The following is a 24,244-nucleotide window of genomic DNA, read 5'->3' on the forward strand; positions in this document are numbered from 1 at the left end:
ACCTGTATGCAGAAAACTATAAGACACTGATGAAAGAAACTAAAGATGATACAAATAGATGGAGAGATACACCATGTTCCTGGATTGGAAGAATCAACATTGTGAAAATGACTATACTAACCAAAGCAATCTACAGATCCAATACAATCCCTATCAAACTACCAATGGAATTTTTCACAGAACTAAAACAAAAAGTTTCACAATTTGTATGGAAACACAAAAGACCCCGAATAGCCAAAACAATCTTGAGAAAGAAAAACGGAGCTGGAGGAATCAGGCTCCTGGACTTCAAACTACACTACAAAGTTACAGTAATCAAGACAGTATGGTATTGGCACAAAAACAGAAATATAGATCAATGGTACAGGATAGACAGCCCAGAGATAAACCCACGCACATATGGTCACCTTATCCTTGCTAAAGGAGGCAAGAATATACAATGGAGAAAAGACAGCCTCTTCAATAAGTGGTGCTGGGAAAACTGGACAGCTACATGTAAAAGAATGAAATTAGAACACTCCCTAACACCATACACAAAAATAAACTCAAAATGGATTAAAGACCTAAATGTAAGGCCAGACACTCTAAAACACTTAGAGGAAAACATAGGCAGATCACTCTATGATATAAATCACAGCAAGATCCTTTTTGACCCACCTCCTAGAGAAATGGAAATAAAAACAAAAATAAACACATGGGACCTAATGAAACTTAAAAGCTTTTGCACAGCAAAGGAACCATAAAGAAGACGAAAAGACAACTCTCAGAATGGGAGAAAATATTTGCAAAACGAAGCAACTGACAAAGGATTAATCTCCAAAATATACAAGCAGCTCATGCAGCTCAATATCAAAAAAACAAACAACCCAATTCAAAAATGGGCAGAAGATCTAAAGAGACATTTCTCCAAAGAAGATATACAGATTGCCAACAAACATATGAAAAGATGACAATACCATTGATCATCAGAGAAATGCAAATTAAAACTACAATGAGGTATCACCTCACACCTGTCAGAATGGCCATCATCAAAAAGTCTACAAACAATAAATGCTGGAGAGGGTGTGGAGAAAAGCGAACCCTCTTGCATTGTTGGTGGGAATGTAAACTGAATCAGCCACTATGGAGAACAGTATGGAGGTTCCTTAAAAAACTAAAAATAGAACTACCATATGACTCAGCAATCCCACTACTGGGCATAGACCCTGAGAAAACCATAATTCAAAAAGAGACATGTACCAAAATGTTCATTGCAGCTCTATTTACAATAGCCAGGACATGGAAGCAACCTAAGTGTCCATCAACAGATGAATGGATAAAGAAGATGTGGCACATATATACAATGGAATATTACTTAGCCATAAAAAGAAACGAAATTGAGTTATTTGTACTGAGGTGGATGGACCTAGAGTCTGTCATACAGAGTGAAGTAAGTCAGATAGAGAAAAACAAATACCATATGCTAACACATATATATGGAATCTAAAAAAAAAAAAAAAGGTTCTGAAGAACCTAGGGGCAGGACAGGAATAAAGACACAGACATAGAGAATGCACTTGAGGACACGTCAAGGGGGCGGGGTAAGCTGCGACGAAGTGAGAGAGTGGCATGGACATATATACACTACCAAATGTAAAATAGATAGCTAGTGGGCAGCAGCTGCATAGCACAGGGAGATCAGCTCGGTGCTTTGTGACCACCTAGAGGGGTGGGATAGGCAGGGTGGGAGGGAGCCACAAGAGGGAGGAGATATGGGGATATATGTATATGTATAGCTGATTCACTTTGTTATACAGCAGAAACTAACACACCATTATAACCCAATTATACTCCAATAAAGGTGTTAAAAAATTTTTTTTACATTCCCTTTCATTGTTTTTGGAACAAAATGAGAACACATTCCCATGCCCACGTTACCTGGACTTGAGTGTGGAACATGAACTGACCCCAGCTTGTCCCAGCAACAACCTCCCTCAGTGCCCCACTCCCTCGCTTCAATCCTTGTGATTTTCCGTCAGTATCTCAAATACACCTCAGCCCCCTTGAGGCTTATTTTTGCCTCTGCCTTGAATACTTTTCCCAGCCTCTTAAAATCCTTGGATCCTTCTCATTCCTTTTTTTTTTTTTAATTGATTTGTTTTATTTATTTATTTTTGGCTGCATTGGATCTTTGTTCCGGTGCACGGGCTTCTCATCGTGGTGGCTTCTCTTGTTGCAGAGCACGGGCTGTAGGCACGCGGGCTTCAGGAGTTGTGGCTCGCGGTCTCTAGAGCGCAGGCTCAGCAGTTGTGGCGCATGTGCCCAGCTGCTCCGTGTCATGTGGGATCCTCCTGGACCAGGGCTCGAACCCGTGTCCCCTGCACTGGCAGGCAGATTCTCAAACACTGCACCACCAGGGAGCCCGATCCTTCTCATTCTTCATGAATAGTGTAAATAGGCCAATCTTCAACTGGTCTTCTTTGAATACACACTGACTCCTGTATATCCCTACTCGAATACTACAGACTTATTTAAAACTTAACATGTCAATATTGAGCTCATCATTGTTTATCCCTGATCCTCTCCTCACATCACTATCATCAAGGCTGTGTATCTTTCCTATGTCCTACCCCTGTGAATATTGCCACTTTTTAAGTATAGATATTTCTCCAGTGTAGATACATCCTGAGTATTCCCACTCTCACATCCATTCTATCTCCAAGTGTCAATTCTACTTCTCCTGACACTAGCCAGGTAGATGTTGTCAACCAAAGAGCTTAGTATGTCAGCTTTTCATGCATGACAGAAACAGAGACAGAGAGACAGGGAGACAGAGAGAGAGACAGAGAATGTTTGAAGCACACAATTTCTCAGGATTTTCCAACTTCATTGGTATTATTATTATACTATGACCTAATATGCAAATATCCATGCTATCTCTAGGACTGTACAATGCCCTACTGCGTGATCCATGGCTTGGGTAGCGGGTTTAGAGACTAGGTCATGCCTGCTTTAGGGCAGAGGCCTCTAAGCCCAACAGCAAAAGGAGTAATCTGGCAAGTTCCAGCTCCACGCTAGCTCCAACCTGCATTAGAGCCTCCTACAACTAGGCGGCAATGATGGGCTTTTCCTTTTTTAAAACCATTAATACATGATTTGTACTAGTCTTTATCTTGCTTTTATCTTTAACTTTTTCAATATTCTTTTAAGGTAAATGTTTGGCAGCTCTGTTTAAACTATCAGCCAATTTAAATATTTTTTTGTTAAATTTATTTGTAACATTCCTTGAAAAAATTACAAATTTTTCTTATAAGTTCTCTAAGAAAGCAAATTTGCCCCGTTCATGTACTTAATACTTTACCTATGAAACACTGAATATTCCTGAGTCTTCAAACATGTAGTGTCTCTTTGATAACTCAACATATCTTGAGGTAAATTAATAATCATTTGTACGACTTCTGTACAGACAGTAAGGCTGCCCACTTCTATTAAAATTTTAAATGACAATCCAATTAATGATACAATATTAATTCCTGCTGCACACATATCATTTGGCACTCCTATGCTAATTGATATCAAAGGAAAAACATTGAGATGTCTTACAGATGAAGAACCTCATCTTCATCTTAAAGAAAGCAATACAGAGTCCAATGCTGAGTTCGTTGCCAACTAATTTTTAATAGTTTCCTTTATTCATTCAGGAACTTTCTTCAGTTATAAGCACTTTTTAAATTAAATTTTTATTATTTGTATTTAAGTTATTTTTATTATATGTTAAATATTTAATGACATTTAATTTTTGTTATGTTATTTTTTTAAATTGCCATCTATAGAAAGTATTCTTTAGCATGCATTCAAGTTTGTAATACAAAGTTTCTTCCTTAAATAGTTGTAACACTTTTTTTAAGACTTTTTTTTGATGTGGACCATTTTTAAAGTCTTTATTGCATTTGTTACAATACCGCTTCTGTTTTATGTTTTTGAGTTTTTTTGTTTTTGTTTTCTTTTGGCCGCAAGGCATGTGGGATATTAGTTCCCCGACTAGGGATTGAACCCGCACGCCCCGCATTAGAAGGTGAAGTCTTAACCCCTGGACTGTCAGGGAGGTCCCAGTTGTATTATTTTTTAAATGCAATTAACTTTAAGACACTTAATAAATGATTGGCCTGGCAGAATTTTCAAATTTGATACTCACATGACTAAAGTTTAACTAATATTGTATTATCTTATTTAATCCTTGTCTCCCAAGGTGCATATTTTTATCCCATTTTACAAATGAGGAAGCTGGGGGTCAGAAGGCATACTTAAATTATTCAAGGTCATATTTATAACTTAAAACGCGATCAGGGGCTTCCCTGGTGGCGCAGTGGTTGAGAGTCTGCCTGCCAATGCAGGGGACACGGGTTCGAGCCCTGGTCTGGGAAGATCCCACATGCCGCGGAGCAACTAGGCCCGTGAGCCACAACTACTGAGCCTGCGCGTCTGGAGCCTGTGCTCTGCAACAAGAGAGGCCATGAGAGTGAGAGGCCCGCACACCGCGAGGAAGAGTGGCCCCCGCTTGCCGCAACTAGAGAAAGCCCTCGCACAGAAACTAAGACCCAACACAGCCAAAAATAAATAAATAAATAAATAAATAAATAAATAAATAAATAAATAAATAAAACGCGATCAAAGTCGAAGAGAACTCTGATGAAGGTAAATACAACATTTTTTTGACCATCACTATGAATTAAAGGTGGCAAAGATAAAGAACCTAAGTTTGAGGAGCTTGCAGTTTTGTTACTGACAACCATGTGAGCCCACCCTTGGGATATAATGTGCTCAGTGCCTTAGCAGAAAGGACTGTAAAGGGGGCAACAAGAAGGAGGTAGAATATAGTCATATTGACCCTCGTGGGAGGTGAAAACTGAAAACAGTGAAGTCTGATTCAAACAGCCATATTTTAAAAAACAATATAAATTAAAAAGTAAAAATAAAAAAAACCCTAGAATTTTCCCACCTACTAACTTCAGAATGCTTCACATTAAATCCATTTAGATATGTAAATATCTAGAAGACATAATGATATCCATCCAACTTGAGTGGGGTCAGAAATTTAGCCCACTTGGAAAGCAGGCAATGTTCTCACTTCTCTAGGTTATTTCTAACCCATCCACATTTCAAAGCAGAGAATCCCCACATGCTTCCTGCTTGAGTTTCTGAACCCTGGACCTCAACTAAACACAACTCACAAAGTGCAAATTGGAGAGAAGCTATAGACAGAACAACGTGAAATAAGCAGCCACTTATTACATTTGAAATCCTATTCAGAGCTGAGCCAATGCAATTTATTTCTGTCATTTAACATTATCTTGTAATATTAAATAAGCTAACAAAAGAGAGACCATCCTTGAAAAAGTGACTCTTATACTGTTTTTCCAACTATTTGCAGACTATATCAAAATTGGCAGTGGTCTATTTTTAGAGATTTATATGACATTTATTATTAGTCTGGCTACCAAGTGTAGCACAGACTCAGTACAGAGAATGCCAAACCAAAAGCTGCATTTTGGCCAGCACCTATAGGTTAGGGGTGTGTGTATTATGCTTAAAAATTTATATATATGGCACTGACATATCTAACAGAAAATGGAATATGCTTGGATTAGGCCATCATGACTGAGCCAGGTTGTTTGGTGGAGCTTCAAAGGCGATGCTAAATCAAGGCCTGGTTGAATCTCACTCCGTAACATGCTACATGATAAAACTCAGGCAGCCAGATTCCTGGAGGCTGTAAGAATGTGAAACATAATAGCTACTATCACTGGTATCAATTTCCTGCAAGTTTTTTTACAGGAAAATTGGGCCCTGAAAATCAATAGCATGTTACTCACAAAGCTGTAGTGTCCTCTAGGAAAGGAGCTGTAAAGAATCAGCCTGTTAATCGGGGATGAAATGGACATTGCCATTATTATTCTGGAAGATTGTTCAAGGGTCAGACATAAAGTCCTTTCCTTGAAGTCAAATAAAGCCAGACTAATTTAGAAAACAAAACTCATAATGCTGAGCTGTCACACAGAGTTGACAGGCTGTTTCCTAGTGCCACACTAGAGCATGATGTGAATTCCCAGGCTTTGGGCTCCGCCAGATGTACATTTCAAACCATTTAGTGATTCTAACACAACTCTGAAAAAGTTGCTTAAAGTTTCTATGCTTTGCTTCCTCTGTTTCTCAACTAAAATAATTTTATTTAAATGATATTTATTTCTTCAACAACTCTTTATTGAGGCTCTTCCATTTGCCTGGCCCTCTACAAGCAGGGCATGCAGGATGACTGCAATAGTCTTGTTATCATAATTCATACCTAGGATTATTATAAAGATTAAATCAAATGATGCGTGAGGCAAAAAGTAGGCACTCAAAAAACATTAATTTCCTTCCTTCCCTTTCTTGAAAAGGGCACTTACTACCAGACTGTAATTCTGTTTTACAATAGAATAGGTGGAGAAAAGTGAAGTTGTATCAGATGAAATTATTTAAAGGATATCACAGTATTCCCTGGACCCACAAGAATATCATGGCGGCTATACATTTACTTAATAGTTATTGAGCACCTACCGTACGCTAGACCTTGTACTAAACATTAGAATATAAAGAATAAACAAAGCCTATAAACTCAAGGGGATCAAGCTTTACAGACTCAAGGTATCATTATCATGAGAGCAATGCATATGAGTTAAACCACAACTCATATAAAATAGTTGTTTATTTATATAAAACATATAAAATAGTTGTTTACTTATATGTTATTAATTATATAATTTTATAATTATTTAATATATTTTGCAGTATATAATATATAAATATATTTAAATTATAATATAACAGAAGCAGATCAGCAATCTACTCAAAATTGATTCAGGAAAAAAGCTCTTTGTACTTATTGTAATCCAACGTTTTGGTGATTGGAATATTTCTTTTAAATAAAGAAGCAAACAAACAAATTAAAAAAACAAAAATATAAAATATAAATATTTTTTACAGTTAATAATATATAAACAATACATATTATTTAATATTATACATTGTTATTAACATAATTATTTATTCAATACCTGCTTTTATTTAAAAAACACTACAGAAGATGTCGAAAAGCATCTTCCTCCCTACATCAGTTCTATTCCCTAGAAACAGAATTCTATTGTTTATACTTTAAACTCTGTCAGAAGCTATTTCTATGACTCTCCTATTCCAATGTGGATTCATCGGTTTCCTCTATTAACCACTGATCACTTTGCCCTGAACTGAAGATTTGGCTCACTCATGACATCACACTCCTCCACATCTTCTCCTTTGAATGTCACTATTTGTACGATTATTTATACAGTTATTACAACTGTAACTTTAAAAATTTTATTTAAATCTGAGTTCCTTGTTCAATCAACGTTCAGTGGTATCTCTTGCTTCCTATTTTTTAGCAGCCTTGCTCTTTCCTGCACCTTTCCTGCCAGTTGCCACTTCCACACCCCATCCTTGGTGAGCTCTTCTTTCACAAAGTCAATGATAATACATGAATTTGTTTTGCAAGTCTAAGCAGGTCTTACATGATTTGTCCACTTTAAGGTTGAAAATAAATAAACAAGATCTGAATTACATGACTATATAAATATTGGTCACTACTGGCCAAAGAATAGACAAGGATTATATTTCTTTTTCGTATGTTCTAATGTCAGGAACCCTGGACTATGCAAGGAAAATTGAACAGCATTCATGTGTAAGACACTCTCTGAACTGTTTAAAATTTTGCCACATTTTAGTTTGCTTTATATTTGGAACATAATTTACTTGTTTAGTTTTTTTCCCAGGTGTTTTTAATTGCTATTTTTCCCCTACTATTTGCCTTTACAATGCCTCAAATTGTTTTTCTATCTTGCAATTATGTCATCATTTCCAATGGTTCTCAAAGTGTGGTCTGCAAAACCCCAGGGTTCCCCAAGACTCTTTCGTGGGCTGAAAGGTCAAAACTATTTTTATAATGGCACTAAGACATTATATGCCTTTTTCACTGTGTACAAAAGCCATGGTGCGTAAAACTGCTGACAACAAACTGTACTAGGAATCAGTGTACTCTTCATCACTGCACAGTGGCAGTGCAAAACAAAAAGGAAAAAACAGTTACATTTAAACGTGTCCTTGCTGAAGCAGTTAAAATTGTTAATTTCATTAACACCTCAACCCTTGAGTGCATGTCTTTGTAATATTCTGTGTGACAAGATGGGAGTGCTCATCAAGCCCTGCTATTGCACATTGAAGTATAATGTAAATCTCAAGAAAAAGCACTTTTATGATTGAGTTGTGAGCTTAACTCTCCACTTTTTTCATAGAAACCATTTTGACATAATGACAAACCATGGTTATTCTGACTTTAGTACTTAGAGACATTTTCAAGAAACTGAAGTAAGTCAGTCTGCCAATTTGACAAGAATTCTAGCTTCTGAATGAAAAAATATCATCTTGGAAAATTTGTAGAGGCCACCATTAGCTTAACAGCATAATTTGGTGACAGATATTTTCCAAATTACCAAGGCATGTTCTTCCAAAATCATGCAAGGATAAAAGATTCATTCAAAGTGCAACCTGGACAAAAGTATTTTTAAACAGCTTTATTGAGGTATAATTGACATACAACCAGCTATACACATTTAAAGTCCATTATTCATATATGTATGTACACATCCATGAAACTATCACCATAATTAAGATAATGAACATATTTGTCACATCCAAAATTTCCTCACAGCCTTTATAATATGTACAGACAGTCCCCAAGTTAATGAGGATTTAACTCACGATTTTTCAGCTTTACGATGATGTGAAAAAGATATGCATTCAGTAGAAACTATACTTCAAATTTTGGATTTTGGTCTTTTCCCATGCTTGCGATATTGAAACTGAGTACCCCTAAAACTGAGTTCCTCTGCTGAGTTTATGATTAACTCTCAACCCAAAACTTTACTCCCTTTTTTTTCCTGAACCTGTTCCCCTCAAGATTGAGTAGTATCAAAGAAAAGGGGGCATTGAAACCATATACAAGCCCCTGTGTCCCTATCCTTGGGAGTAAAAGGCTTTTACTTTAGTCTCCCAGGCCTCTCTTGAGTCTCAAAAGGCTGACTCAAGAGTTAATGATTAAGAAATGTGAAGATGTAGAAACAAAGAATAGCTGTTGCACTGCGAAACTGGTAACAATTTCAACTATAAATCCACCACACAGCAGAATCACTGAATTCACAGTCCCCTGAAAGCTATAGATAAAGGCCTGACACACATTCCTAAGTTGTTTTTACAGGAAGCAGACTGAAAACTGCTGACTGCAAGAACATAGACCCTAGACTGGTTGAAACCAGAAGGCTGATGATGCTTGAAACTTCACCTTGATGCCAACCAATCCGAGAACTGAGCATGAGCTTATCATGCCCCATGTGGCCCCTTCCCTCACACTGCCTTTAAAACCCCTTCCCTGAAAGCCATCAGGGAGTTTGGGTCTTCTGAGCATGAGCTGCCTGTTAACCTTGCTTGGCGCCCTGCAATAAACGCTGTACTTTCCTCTACCACAACCTGGTGTCAGTAAATTGGATTTACTGTGTGTGGACGAGCAGACCCAAGTTTGGTTCAGTAGTAATATGTGGTATGATACTCCCAATGAACCACTTGATCACAAGAGTAAACAACCTATACACTTTCAACCATTCTGTATCCAGGCAACAATTTGTTTTTCTCTTTCGATATAGTATTCAATAAATTACATGAGATATTCTATACTTTATTATAAAATAGGCTTTGTGTTAAATGATTTTGTCTCACTGTAGGTTAATGTAAATGTTCTGAGCATGTTGAAGGCAGCCTAGCCTAAGCTATGATGTTCTGTAGGTTAGGTGTATTAAATGCATTTCAACTTATAACATTTTCAACTTATGATGGGTTTATCAGGATGTAACCCCATCGTAAATGAAGGAAGATCAGTATATCCTTCTACTTCTGTCCCCATAAACCACCCCCTAATTCTATCCCCAGGCCCAGCCAATCACAGAACTACTTTCTGTCACTACAAATTAGTTTACATTTTTAAAATGTTCCTTGAATGGAATAATATTGTAGGTACTATATTTCTTTTCTGCTGGCTTCTTTCACCCAGCATTTGTGAGTCATGCAACTTCTGTATATCAATAGTTTATTCATTTTTATTGTTGAATAGTGTCCATTACATGGACTTACCATAATTTGTTTATTCATTCATCTGTTAATGAACATTAAGTTCTTTCCAGTTTTTTACTGTAACTAATAAGACTGCTGTGAACATTCACATACACATCTTTGTATGACCAAATGCTTTAATTTCTCTTGGGGAAATACCTAGAAGTGGAATGGCTGGATCATAGGGTAAGTGTATGTTTAATGTTTTAAGAACTGCCAAACTGCTGTCCAAAGCTGTCATAAAATTTTACAATTCTACCAAGAGTGAGAGTATTAGAGTTCCAGTTCCTATCCTTTGCAATACTCAGCATAGTCAATCCTTTTAACCGTAGCTTTTCAAATAGGTGATGAATATTAATGTTGAGTATCTTTTCATGTGCTTATTTGCCAGCTCTATAACTCCTTTGGTGAACTGTCTGTCCAAATCTTTCACCCATCTTTTCATTGAGTTGTGTTTTTCATTGTTGCTTTTGTTTTGCTTTTTATTGAGTTTTGAGCATTCTTTATATATTTTGATATAAGTCCTTTATTAGTTATGATTTGAATTTATTTTCTATCAGCCTTAGGCTTGTCTCCATTCTCTTAACACTGTCTCTGGACAGTGTTTTGATGAAGTCCAACTTAAGTTTTTATTTTATGTATTGTGTTTTTGTTTTATACCTGAAAAATCTTTGTCTAACCCATGAAAACATGGGTTTTCTCCTGTATTGTACAAGAAATGTAGAATACAGGAGAAAAATGTTTTCTCCTGTATTCTACAAGATTTATAGTTTTAGGTTTTATATTAGGTATATGAAATGTTTTCAGTTAATTTTTGTATATGGTGCAAGGTATGGACCAGAATTCATAACTTTTTTTTTTTTGCATTTGGATAGCCAATTGTCCCAGCAACATGTATTGAAAAGACCATATTCTCTCCACTGAACTGTTCTGTTTCTTTGTTGAAAACCAGTTGTCCATTATGTGCAGACCTATTTCCGGACCCTGTATTCTGTTCCATTAATGTACTTATCTATCTTTACATCAGTACATTTTCTTGATTATTGGAGCTTTGTAATAAGTATTGAAATCACTTATTAGTAGTATTAGTTCTCAAACTTTGTTCTTCCTATTCAAACCTATTTTGACTATTCTAGGTCATTTGAATTTCAATATGAATTTTAGAATTTGTAGTCAATTTCTAACAAAAAATTGATAGGATTTTAATTGGCATTACATGGACTCTATAGATCAATTTGGATAGAATTACCATCTTAACCATCTTGAGTCTTCTGATCAATGAATTTGAAACATCTTTCCACTTACTTAGGAGTTCTTTTTCTCTCACTGTGTATTATAGCTTTCTGTATATAGTTGACCAAATTTTGTCATATTTATCCCTATCTCATAATTTTTGATGCTATTGTAAATGGTATTCATCCTTTACTTTCAATTTCTAATTGTTCCTTACTAGTATATGGAAGTACAATTAATCTTATATTTTACATATTACAAATTGCTAAACTCACTAATTAGTTCTAGTAGGTATCTTGTAGATACAGATATTCTATATACATATTAAAATGTCATCTGAGAATATGATAAGCTTTGGTATGTTATTTTTTGTTTTTATTTAGTTTTCCATATTTTTAATTCCCTTTATGATTTACTCTTTTATATATGGTTATTGCTGTGTGTTATATATGTTGCAAATATTTCAATGTTTCTAGAGATCTTTCTGATATTGATTTCTAATTTAGTTTCATTTTGTGTTTAAAGGATGTATTTTTTAAGTCTTGAAACTTTTCACATTTATTGAGCCTTGTTTTATGGACCAGAAGATGGTTTATCTTAATGTTTCTTATGCACTGGGGAAAAAAATGTATAGTTTGCTGTTGTCTGAAGTGTTATATAAATATCAAATACACCAAGTTGTTAGTGTTTAAGTTTTTATGTCCTTACAGATTTCTACTTGTTCAATTTATTTTTGAGAGGGTGGTATTAAAATTGACTATAATTTTGGATTTCTTTATTTTCCTTCTAGATTTATAAGCTTTTTCCTCATGTATTTTAGAGCTCTGTTATTAGGTGGTAAATATTTAGGATTGCTATATCATCTTAATCAGTAGGCTTCTTATCATTATGAAATACACTTTTTTTTGAAATACACTTCTTTAGCAGTATTTATATTTTTTCTCTGAAATCTAGTTTGTCTAATAATAATAATACTGCCCTTTCAGCTTTCTTTTGGTTAGTGCTAGCATTGGACATCTCTTTTTTTTTTTGTTACTTTTAATCTATTTGGATCTTTATATTTAAGAGTATTTTCTGTAGTCATTATATAGTTTGGTCTTGCTTTTATATTCATTCTGACAAATGCTTCCTGACAATTGAGGTACATAGAATGTTTACATTTAATGTAATTATTGATATGGTTATTTAAGTCTGTCATCTTCCCATATGTTTATTTATGTTCTATTTATTCTTTGAGTTAGTTTTCTTCTTTTTCTCCCAGTTCTGTATTGCTGGAGAATTCTTACTGTAAACACAGTCTCAAAAGGAAATAAAAATTTTTGACATAATTATGGTCCTAGCGATTATTAGAAGAGGTTGCTAGTACCATCCTTGTGAAGACATTTAATCACCCCATGTCATTAAGAAGGGTGCCAGTTAATTCATTCTAAATTTTTTGCAATCCTTATTAAATTAGCAGAGTACAGATATCGATCTGAAAAAATTTGAAATGAACTCATTTCTAATTTCCAAAAAAAATCTAAAGGGCATGCTTTTAATAACTCCTGCTGCAAACAAGTATTACATAACAGGTTTCTTGTTGATATAAAAATATAAATATCCCGAGAAATGTTGGATGAACCAAGATCCAACAGAGCATGACTTTTACAGAACTTACTTATTTTTAAGAATCACCACAAAATGCAAACCTATTTCAAAGCAAGTTAGAGGAAGCTGAAAGAAATACTGCCATTATGAGCTCTGAAAATGGAGATACTTGGATGACTTCTGTCTTCATAGCTTATGAGTTCTTAAAATAGGAAAGCCTGTTCTGTAGATTTCACCGAGGCAAATTTGGCATAGACACTGGCCCGCCTGGAAAAACTCCATTGTACTAATGTATAAAGCAGAGTTAAGGGCCTGTCTCCTTGGCATAGTATGGCCACATAGAAAAGGATGCATATGGCTCGAGTTTAAATAGTTTTTTCCTCAAAGAATTTCCTTGCTGCTTTGAGTACTAGAATTTTTCTCCTTAACTTTGCAAATATTTATACAGCATATGCCTGATAACTTTTTTTTTTTAAAGGTATAGGCCCTAGAAAGTTAAGAAGGCAAAATGCAATATGCTTAGAAAAATAATTAATAAAAATGCTAGTGTTTTCTTCATTGCTGGTATCCTACAGCCCAGTCCAGGTTCTTACAAAAAGTAAGATCTCAGTAAGCATTTTTGAATCAATAAATGTCAAAACATGCCACCTCTCCTTCAGAAGAGAAAAGTCTTCTGTGGTATTTTCTCTTATGGACTTTTTCTGACTGCAAGGTTACTATTCATTGTAGGAAACACTGCACCTCAGGGTATAAATTATGGCCATTATCTGGGCTGGGGATAGGAAACTCCCCTCGCCCAACAAGAACTTGCAATGATGTTGTGGAAACAGGGCATAAAAAGATGAGTTACAGTAAAATGTAATAGTAAAATCAATAAGAGCTACAGAAACTGAAAAGAGTGAGAACAGAGAAGGTGGGAGATGAGTAGGATGTTGATATTTGGGTGAGAGTGAGAAGGGAATAAAATATACTAATTGGGAATGTATGCCTGGAGGCAAATTCTGTGAACAAATTAATAGTTTTTTGTTTGTTTGTTTTGGTTTTGTTTTGCTTTTTTTGTGTGTGTGTTTTTTGTTTTTTGTTTTTTTCGCTAGGGCTGGTGTATTCCTGTAGTGAGAGTGAAATCTGAAGAGGTATCCAGGAGTCAAACTATGGAAGACGATGAATGCCAGTCTATGACAATTGAACCCTGCGTTTCCAAAGCAAAGTTAGTGTGTGAAAATGGTGTTAACAGAAAATCAAACCTGCAGAATTTGATAAAAAGAATTGGAAGACCTAAAAGGTAGAGTAGAGGGATAATTAGCAGGCTTCAGAAATGGCTTCAGATATGATGTGGTCAGAACCTGGTAGTGATGACGGGAATCAGATAAAAGATATGGATAAAAGAGCCATTAAAATGGAAGCCTGGTTCTGGGGAAAGAGGGTATTTGAAATAATTATTCCAACTATTCAAGGCTGAGTTCTTATAAGCATGAGGGCACATTTCATGGGAATGAGAAGATGGGCATTTTGGAAAATGATGATAAATTCAGTCTTAGATATGTTGAGTTTTGAGGTGAAAGGTCAAATAAGACATTTATAGCAAATTTTTGAATATCCAAGTTAGAAATTTAAATATGGCAATGATAAACATTCAACTGCATAGAACTAGGAAATAAATTCACAAAAGTAGGATAGATAGAGAAGAAAAAGAAATGTGAGATAAGTGCAGAACCACATTTAAGTGGGTGGGGGGGTGAGGAAGAGACCATGAGGAATAAGTCAGTTAGATGATTGAAAAATTAGACACTTCAGTATAATGTAAAGCAAATAATGACACCCAAATTTTTCCATTGTATTTACAGTTACAGAATGCCAAAGGAAAATCAAACTTGATGTAAGCCATTAAATTAGTGATTAGTAGGACATCAATAAATAAATACCAGAGAAAGTTGCAAAATGTTAGCTTGCAAACTAGGGCCTAATTAAATGCATAAATAATTCAAAACAACTGAAAATAAAATTCTTTGAATATGGATTATTGCTAATGCAAATATTATACCTGGCTTTATTTTATTAATTTTCTAGTTTTTAATCCACTGATATCCATAATTTATATTAAAATTCATTTTGTGTTGTAGAGTTCTATGCGTTCTTTAAAATGTGTAATGTCATAGATCTATTACTATTACAGAATCATACAGATTAGTATTTTGTACACCTAAAAATCCATTTCTTGTTCTTCACCTATTCACCTCTCCCCTTCTGCCCTCCTTTTGACAACCACTGTTCATTTTACTGTCTCTATTGTTTTGTCTTTTTCAGAATGTCAAACAGTTGGAATCATACATTATACAGCCTTTTCAGATCAACTTCTTTAACTTGCCAATATGAATTTAAAGTCCTTTCATTTCTTTTTGTGGCTTGATAGCTCATTTATTCTTATCACTGAATAATATTTCATCGTATGGATGTACCACAGTTGGTTTATCCATTTACCTATTGAAGTATACCTTTTTTACCTCTTAAGTTTTGGCAACTATGAATAAAGTTGCTGTAAACATTTATGTGCAGGTTTTTATGTAGACATAAGTTTTCAGCTCAGTTGGGTACATACTGAGGAGTTTGAGTGTTTGGATCATATGGTAACATTATATTTAGATTCATAAGAAATTACCAAAATGTCTTTCAAAATGGTTATACTTTTGCATTCTGACCAGCAATAAATGACAGTTCCTGTTGCTCTGCACTCTTGCCAAAATTTGGTGTTACTATTTTTCTAATCTTGGTCTAAATAGGTGTGTAGTAGTATCTCATTGTTTTAATTTTGAATTTCCTAATGATTTATGATGTTGCACATCTTTTCATATGCTTATTTGTCATCTGTATATCTTGTTGGTTAAGGGTCTTTTCATATATTTTCTCCATTTTTTATTCAGTTGTTTGCTTTCTTACTGTTAAATTTTACAATTTCTTTGTATGTTTTGGATAAAAGTCTTTATCAGATATGTGTTTTGCAAATATTTTCTACCAGGCTTTGGCTTATATTTCCATTGTCTTAGTGTCTTTCACAGAGCAAAAGTTTTTAATTTCAAAAAGACCAACCTATTTCATGGAGTACATTTTTGGTGTTCCATTGAATAAGTCATTGCCAAACCCAACATCAGACATTCTCTTAGCTTATCTTCTAAAAATTTTATACTTTTGCATTTCATATTTAGGCCAATGATTTATTTTGAGTTAATGTTTGTGAAAGGCATAGGTCTATGTCTAGATTCATTTTTTAAAATTGTATATGGATGTCCAGTTGTTCCAGCACCATTTGTTGAAAAGACTATTCTTTCTCCATTGAATTGCCTTTGCCCTGTGTCAAAGATCAATTGACTGTATTTGTGTGGGTCTATTTCTGGGCTGTCTGTTGTGATCAATTGATCTAGTTTTCTATTCTTTAACCAATACCACACATCTTGATTATGACAGCTTTATATTGTCTTGAAGTTGGTTAGTGTCAATTCTCTGACTTTGTTTTTCTTCTCCTGTACTATGTTGGTTATTCTAGGTATTTTGATTTTTCATTTAAACTTCAGAATCAATATAACTTGCTGGGATTTTGATTGAGATTGTGTTAAATAGATTGCATTGGCAAGAATTGGCATCTTAGCATTATTGAATAATCATTTCTCCAAACCTGATATACATATGTACAACAAGCACATGAAAAGATGCTCAAGATTAGTCAGTAGTGAAATGCAAATTAAAACCACAGTGAGATACCACTTCACACCCATTAGAATGGCTACTATTATAAAAAAAACACACACACACACAAAGAATTACCATATGACCCAACAATTTCACTTTTAGGTATATACACCAAGTGACTGAAAACAGGTACTTAACAAATACTTGGATATGTGTGCTTACAGCAGCACTATCTGAAATAGCCAAAAGGTGGGAACAGTTCAAGTGTCCATTAACAGATAAACAGATAAGCAAAATGTGATGTAAACATACAATAGAATATTATTCAGCCATAAAAATCAATGATATGCTGACCTAAATAGACATTTCTCCAAAGAAGACATACGGATGGCCAAGAGGCACCTGAAAAGATGCTCAAAATCGCTAATTATTAGAGAAATGCAAATCAAAACTGCAATGAGGTATCACCTCACACCGGTCAGAATGACCATTATCATAAAGTCTACACATAATAAATGCTATAGAGGGTATGGAAAGAAGGGAACTCTCCTACACTGTTGGTGGGAATGTAAATTGGTGCAGCCACTATGGAGAACAGTATGGAGGTTTCTTTAAAAACTAACAATAGAGCTACCATATGATCCAGCAATCCCACTCATGGGCATATATCTGGAGAAAACTGTAATTGGAAAAGACATATGCACCCCAATGTTCATTGCAGCACCATTTACAATAGCTAAGATGTGGAAGCAACTAAAACGCCCATTGACAGATGAACAGATAAAGAAGATGTGGTCTATATATACAATGGAATATTACTCAGCCATAAAAAAGAATGAAATAATGCCATTGGCAGCAACATGGATGGACCTAGAGATTATCATACTAAGAGAAGCAAGCCAGACACAGAAAGACAAATATCATATGATATCATTAATATGTGGAATTTAAAATTAAAAAAAGACACAAATGAACTTATTTCCAAAAGAGAGGGGGACTCACAGACACAGAAAACAACTTTATGGTTACCAAAGGGGAAAGGGGGTGTGTGGGGTATAAATTAGGAAGCTGGGATTAACATATACACAGTACAGTACTATGTACAAAATAGATAACCAGCAAGGACCTACTGTATAGAAGAGGGAACTATACTCAATATTATATAATAACCTATAAGGGAAAAGAATCTGTAAAAGAATATGTACCGTACACCTGAAACTTGTAAACCTGTAAATCAACTATACTTCAATTAAAAAATTTTTTTAAATGAATGATGTGCTAATACATAGTACAACATAGATGATTCTTGAAAACATTATATTAAATGAAAGAAGCCAGACACAAAAGGTCACATATTGAATGATTTCATTCATATTAAATATCCAGAATAGGTAAATCCTTAGAGGCAGAAAACTGATGGAGGGTGAGGGGGTTAATGGGAAGTAATTGCTTAATGGTTATAGAGTTTTTCTTTTACCTTGATAAAATGTTTTGGAAGTAGACAGAAACAGTGGTTGCACAACATTGTGAATGTACTTAATGCCACTGGATTGATCTCCTGTGAAAGGGTTAATTTTATGTTATGTGAACTTCACCTCAAAAAAAAATTTTTTTTAAGCATCTCTATTTGAAGGCATTAGAGAGTGATCCAGGCACGACTTGATAAGCCCTGGTCCTGAGGAGAAAGGAAGCGAATTTTAGTGATTCTGACATTTAGTACTTTTTCTGCATTAAACCATTTGCTGATTCTAAGCATCAGCTCAGGGGCTAAATAACTGAGATGAAAGAAGTAAATGATAAAATCAGAAGCTCAGCAAAACTTTCAATAATGTGATGGGACTAAGATTGGGTGTAAAGTGTGGGACAAAAATTACAGTTCTGTTTCCAATAATGAAGAGAGGCTCAAACAAACTAGAATAAGGAAGAATTAGAAATAGACCAGCCTCAAGTAGACAAACACAGCTAAAAAAAACCTCATTCCTAATTGAATTATGTGTTCCTACACAAAAGAATGCCAGAAGCAAACTTGAATCCTTCTGGAGGAATGTAAAATCATCCAGGTCTTTAATAATAATGAGTGTCTTGGTCAAGGTAATGAGAGCAAAGATGGAGTGTAAGGGATGGACGTACAATGAAGTTAATTGAACTATCGACCATCAATCTGAGTTTGAGGGCAGGGAAGGAGTCAAAAGGAAGAGACTCAGAATTAAAATTTGAGCATCTAGGAGGATGGTAGTGGTATCACTTGAGTAGGACATAACACAGGAGGAGTGGGTTTAAGAAATGAAAGAGCTAATAAGCTTGGATGGGGATTTACTATACTTTGGAGTATCTGTGGATTTGTTCCAGGTGGAGATGTGTCCTGTTACAGGAAAAGTGTCTAGAAAAACAATATTTTTTATACGTTTGGACCTGACTCTTTGCATTTGCCATCACTGGGCAGCCTGAATATACATGATGTGAATGCCACCTGTTAAAGTTCATCTGAAATAGCTATGTGGTTAAAGTCGAAAAAGTACAGATTGTCACGTTGGTAATGAACTCTCTTAAGTGCATAAAAGAAAATGAATTTATAAAAGTGAAATGGAAGTATTACTTTACATATATGAAGTAGAATTCCTAAGCTCATAGTCAATTAAAAAAATTTTTATCTCAGCGTAGTTTTTCCATTCAACTGTGAACTTGATGCTACTGAAATATCAGTATATGCTGGAAACATATTCTCCTCAATTTGCAACTTTACAGAAGACATTCCTGTCTCAATCCCAGATTATATAGAAAGCTTTAATAATATTTGAAAACTCTATATAACTAAAAAATGAGTTACATGTTCAATTGTTTGCAAGCCTTTATCTAATTTATATTACATATCTTAACACATGATATTCTATGTTAATTTCTTTCTCTCTCAGCATATTTACCTAAAAATCCCTTTCCAAGGAATTTTACTTCTTTCCATTGAGAACAGTGGTTTTTAAATCAGCTCTGGGCTTTATAAGGAAACAAACAATTGATGAAAATTGATTAATCCATTTAGAAACAGATTATATAAAGTAAAATATGCATTTATTGTATTCGATATAAACATATACCTTATAAATATATTTTTTTCTTTATTATAGTAAAGAGAGAGTGGCAGAGATCTAAAAAGAATGTCTATATTGGATACACATGAAGAATGAATAAGAAGGGGGTTTACAAAGCATTTCATGAAAGGAAAAGTATACACCTTTGTTTTGGTAGAAAGATCAAATGGTTGATTTGGGCAATTTTAAAAAACTGAACTGTATCCATTTTCAGAAAAGTGGTGAAAGTGTCTAAGAGCCAATCTATAACAACTGATCCAGAATCTTAGATTTCAGCTCATACTCATGTCCTCCTCACAGAGAGTTCCCTATTGCAGAGCTCATTTAAAGCTAATCCAAGACATTAAAAGTCCCTGATTATTGCAAGTAGTCCCTGCCAACTACTTGCTATAATGTCATAGGCAGAGATACTCCTGAATCATCCCCTCAGATGGAAGACTGGATAAATCCACTGGCATTTGGAAAGGACTGAACCTGTAAAAGCAGGACCCTGGAGTATTGTATCTGACCTAGACCTCTAGAAAAATATTTAAAAAACAAAACTTTTATTTATCATTGAGCAAAGACAGATAATATAAATTAATGGCAAAATTCAATTATAAGCCAAGCAACACACACAACAAGCCACTGAACTCTTCAGACAGACAATCACATAATAAGGTCTAAGTAATAGAATAGTCCTATGCCATCATAAAAGTAATCACTCATTAATCAATGTTGGTAAAATCTAACATTGCCTATCCTACATAGTTTTGTTACATTGCATATTTTATGCCTATGTTAGCTAAAAATGTATTATAGGTTTTGGCTAGTGAGTCACTCACTATAAATATACATGGTAGATTAATTTTTCAATTAAAATTTAGATTACATGAGAGGAATTCAGAATCATTATGAAATATCATTTAATTTTCTATTTAACCAAAGTGACAGTAGAAGATGTTAAAGGCAAAAACAGAAGGTTGTATAGTTGTTAATATTGAAAAGACTGGGTTTTCTTAAGTAATCAAAGACCTGATAAAGACAATGTGAAGCACAGTAAATTATTTTAAGACGGAAAATCTTTGCTGTTCAGGCAGATTACTTAAATGTAAAGCAAAATCTTTGTTTACAATTTCTTATAAGAGAAGACCAACATCTAAACAAACTTCGTCCTTTCAACAGAAAGAAAATCAAATTCTAATTTTGCACCAGCATACTTTTAATATTAAACCTCATTTTAAAAAAAATTAAATAAATCCCTTTGAATCTTAGCAAGCTTGAGCACATATAAAATCTCTTTCCCAGGATTCCTTTTCCACAAACCTTCTAAACTTTCTAACATCCATTCAGTTTTTGTCCTGTGTTTTTTTCCTTTTACTCATTCTGGAACAACCAGTTGCTTTACTTTCCTTACCTACTTTTTATACACAGTTGTTTCTTTTCACCCTCTAAGTAGTTTTAATTACAGATATTTATTAGAATTCTTAACCCTTAGAATCCTTAATTCCTAGTGAAAACTAAGAAGTAAGCAATTGTGGACTGTCTGTTATGCTAGCATTCTGTATATTGGCAAATTTATAAATACATTTCTGATTTCTAGAAGTATTGATGTATTCCTCCTCATAGTAAATTTTCCAGTGTGGCACAGACATGTTTACTAGTAGACGCAAATATCTCTAGCTCCTTGGTAAAAGAAAGCCAAAAATGAATAAACCTGTGTTCAGTAATTAATTTTTCAGTATTTTATCTTATTCCAAAACAATCTAGATATTCAATGAATATTCATCATTTAATTTTCTCAGCATAACTGTAAGGATTCAAGTTACCTAAAAGATTTTGGAGATTATTTTTAAGTAGACATACCGTAAAGCATAATTATTGTTGAAAAGCTCATTTATAAACTTTTATCTTACTTATTTCTATTTAACTTTTTTGTTCTTAACAATATATTTAGATTACTTGTGAAAATTTCATGAGACATTGAACAGCTAATCATCACCTTAAGTTCTCTTACTGACAAATTCTGTAACAGAGATAACATGAGCTTATTTGACTTTTAGTAACCCTAGGTAGAATAAAAGTTACATGCCTGTGTTATATTTACTATTAATAGCTCTAAAGATATGCCTGTTTTAATTAAACCAACAAGCTTAAACTAGCTTTTATTTACTGAAGACTATCCTAGATCACTTGAACTTGAAAAATGTTTGGGTTAGTTTCTATATTTTTGAGAGTATGCTTGATTTATATAAATGCTTAGTTTTCTTTAAGCCAGTTAAATTGAGGTCTTTACAAATTAATTTTGGAAATTCCATTGGAGGTAGAAAGAAAATCACTCATCTATATAACGTACATACACAGATATACATAAACATATAGAGAGATGTAAACAGAGATCTGACAGCTCTGGGTTCGTAGAGGAGACTGGGTAGAACATTTACTTCTCAAAAGTACAAAGAAATGATATCAGTTTCTCTAGGAAGAGTTTTTTTTTTCTAAGTCCAGATCTTTTGCAATATCAGCAAGCCTTTTAAGATGAATAGAGGAGGTTTGGGACTGGTCAAAAGGATAGGTGGCCTTTGAATTATTTCTAGAGCTGCATTTCTGTTCTTGTAAAGACTGGATTTGTAAAACGAGTACAGTTGTTTTTCCACTCCTCAAAGAACTGGGTTGCAACCAGAATGATATCAAGAGGCTGACCCAGCCATCCAACTACATTATCTTTAATTTGCTTCTTTATATCAGGGAGAAGATTTTCAACTAAGGTGGAAATAAAAAATTCCTATGTTCTACATTTGGAACATATCTTTGGAATGCTGAGGTAAATCCTTCCACAAAGGCCTCAGAATTTTAGCTTAGGGAAGAAAGCCTAAAAAAAAAAAATGTTCCTATCAGGCTTTGAATATCAGCTTTCAATTTCACCAACATCTCACCATAGAGATTTTTTTAGAAAATCTTATCAGGTTTCAGCTGCGACAAACAGTCAATATTCCTGGAAGTACTGAACAATCCCACGGATGTAAGAAGCATCCCCAAAGAAAGTAAAGAAGATACTACCCTCCTAAGATCCAGAGCCACGCCCAAGGAAAACCAAAAGAAAGAAAGACAATTTCCCTGAGAGCTGGCAACAATTGGTGGGACCCTAGCCATACATGGAGTGAAACCCACATTTCTGTTAAGCCATATTTTCGGGGCCCCCAACCTGACGGTTAAGCTGCCTGGACACACAAGAACCTGTGTGCCCCAGTCAGGCAGAAAGCCAAGTTCTTAGGACACAGAACAAGAAGCCAAACAAGAAGGCAATAGCTGTCCCTGGAGAGGATGGATCAACAACCAGTGAGTACCTGAAAGCAAATTTACAAGTCACAATTCAGAGATCTAACTCTTACACATGTTTTTTCCTGCCAATGTGAAAGAAAGGGGCAATATGAAATTTTACCTTCCTCTCTTACCCAGGGAACAAAAATAGACATCTGGGAGAGCTTTGATAAAAATTCTTACCCTTTGCCAGCTTCTGTCAGTTTTCCCAGCATCCGTTCTACAGGCTCTAGAGCAAGTGGGGTGTCCCAGCAAATCTCTCCCTGGTCACCAGAAACTGTGGAGGAGGAAAGATAATTTCTCTCTATCCTTTACGGTGAATGTTTGGCTGAGACCCCTTTTTCTTTAGAGCACCTGGTAAATGGATAAGCTAACCTAGGTTAAAAGTTCTCCACTGTTGCCACGGTAATTCAAGATGATCTTTGGTAAAGTTAACCCACTCGTACAGCTTTAAAGCAAAATTTTACCCACCTGAAACCTCACACCGGACCCAGACAGACCCAGCCCTACCCCAGACCCAGAAATGCTCAAAGTCTGAAAGCTCATGATGCAAAAGCTGCAGTGCTACAATTGGAGAGGGACTTACTCCCCACCTCCAAAGGCAGCAAGAAAACAGTGAACTGAAGGGGCTCGACAGGTACCTTCACCTGCTGGCTCATTGCTCCTGGGGCCGCTGGGGGTCTCTTCAGTTCCCTCTTCCAACTCCAGGACCGTTAAAAGATAAACTGAGGCATATTAAATTTAAGCGTTTATTTGAGCAAAAATCAATCTCAGTCTGAGCTCTGAGGACATGTACGAAATGAAAAACCTTTATAGGCAGAAGGGAGCAGGAACAAGAAAGTTATACTGACAAAGAAGTGGGTTGGTTATTACAAAGTTACTTTCCTTTAGGGGATGGCAAAGATCTGTTACATAATCGGCAGATTACCTAACTAATGCTGATCAGGTGATCCCTGAATGACTGAAAGTTCCATTTCTGGGAGAGCCAAAATGTTAATTAAGTCTTGGTTTGATGACATGGGGTTTAGCATAAGCAACTCAATTTTGGGCCTGTTGTCTTGTTTTTTTAACACATCTTAATGAACTAAATCCTGCTGTAATACAGAGATTTATCATGTAAAGGTAATTAGTTTCATTAATTAGACTGA

At 34.9% G+C, this 24,244-nt stretch overlaps 1 protein-coding gene across 1 annotated transcript in view; it reads right to left on the reverse strand.

Annotated features, from left to right (window-relative positions):
• The window catches only part of AGMO (alkylglycerol monooxygenase), a 381,378-nt gene extending 357,544 nt beyond the window's left edge, over window positions 1-23,834 (reverse strand). The window contains exons 1-2 of the mRNA XM_036863969.1: window positions 23,738-23,834; window positions 23,280-23,373 (exon numbers count right to left, since the gene is read on the reverse strand). The gene's annotated coding sequence lies outside the window, so the exon portion shown is untranslated. The remainder of the gene's footprint in view (window positions 1-23,279; window positions 23,374-23,737) is intronic.
• Between the last annotated feature and the right edge of the window lie 410 nt (window positions 23,835-24,244).

The sequence above is a fragment of the Balaenoptera musculus genome, chromosome 9, assembly GCF_009873245.2.
Source record: "Balaenoptera musculus isolate JJ_BM4_2016_0621 chromosome 9, mBalMus1.pri.v3, whole genome shotgun sequence".
NCBI classification, from domain to species: Eukaryota; Metazoa; Chordata; class Mammalia; order Artiodactyla; family Balaenopteridae; genus Balaenoptera; species Balaenoptera musculus.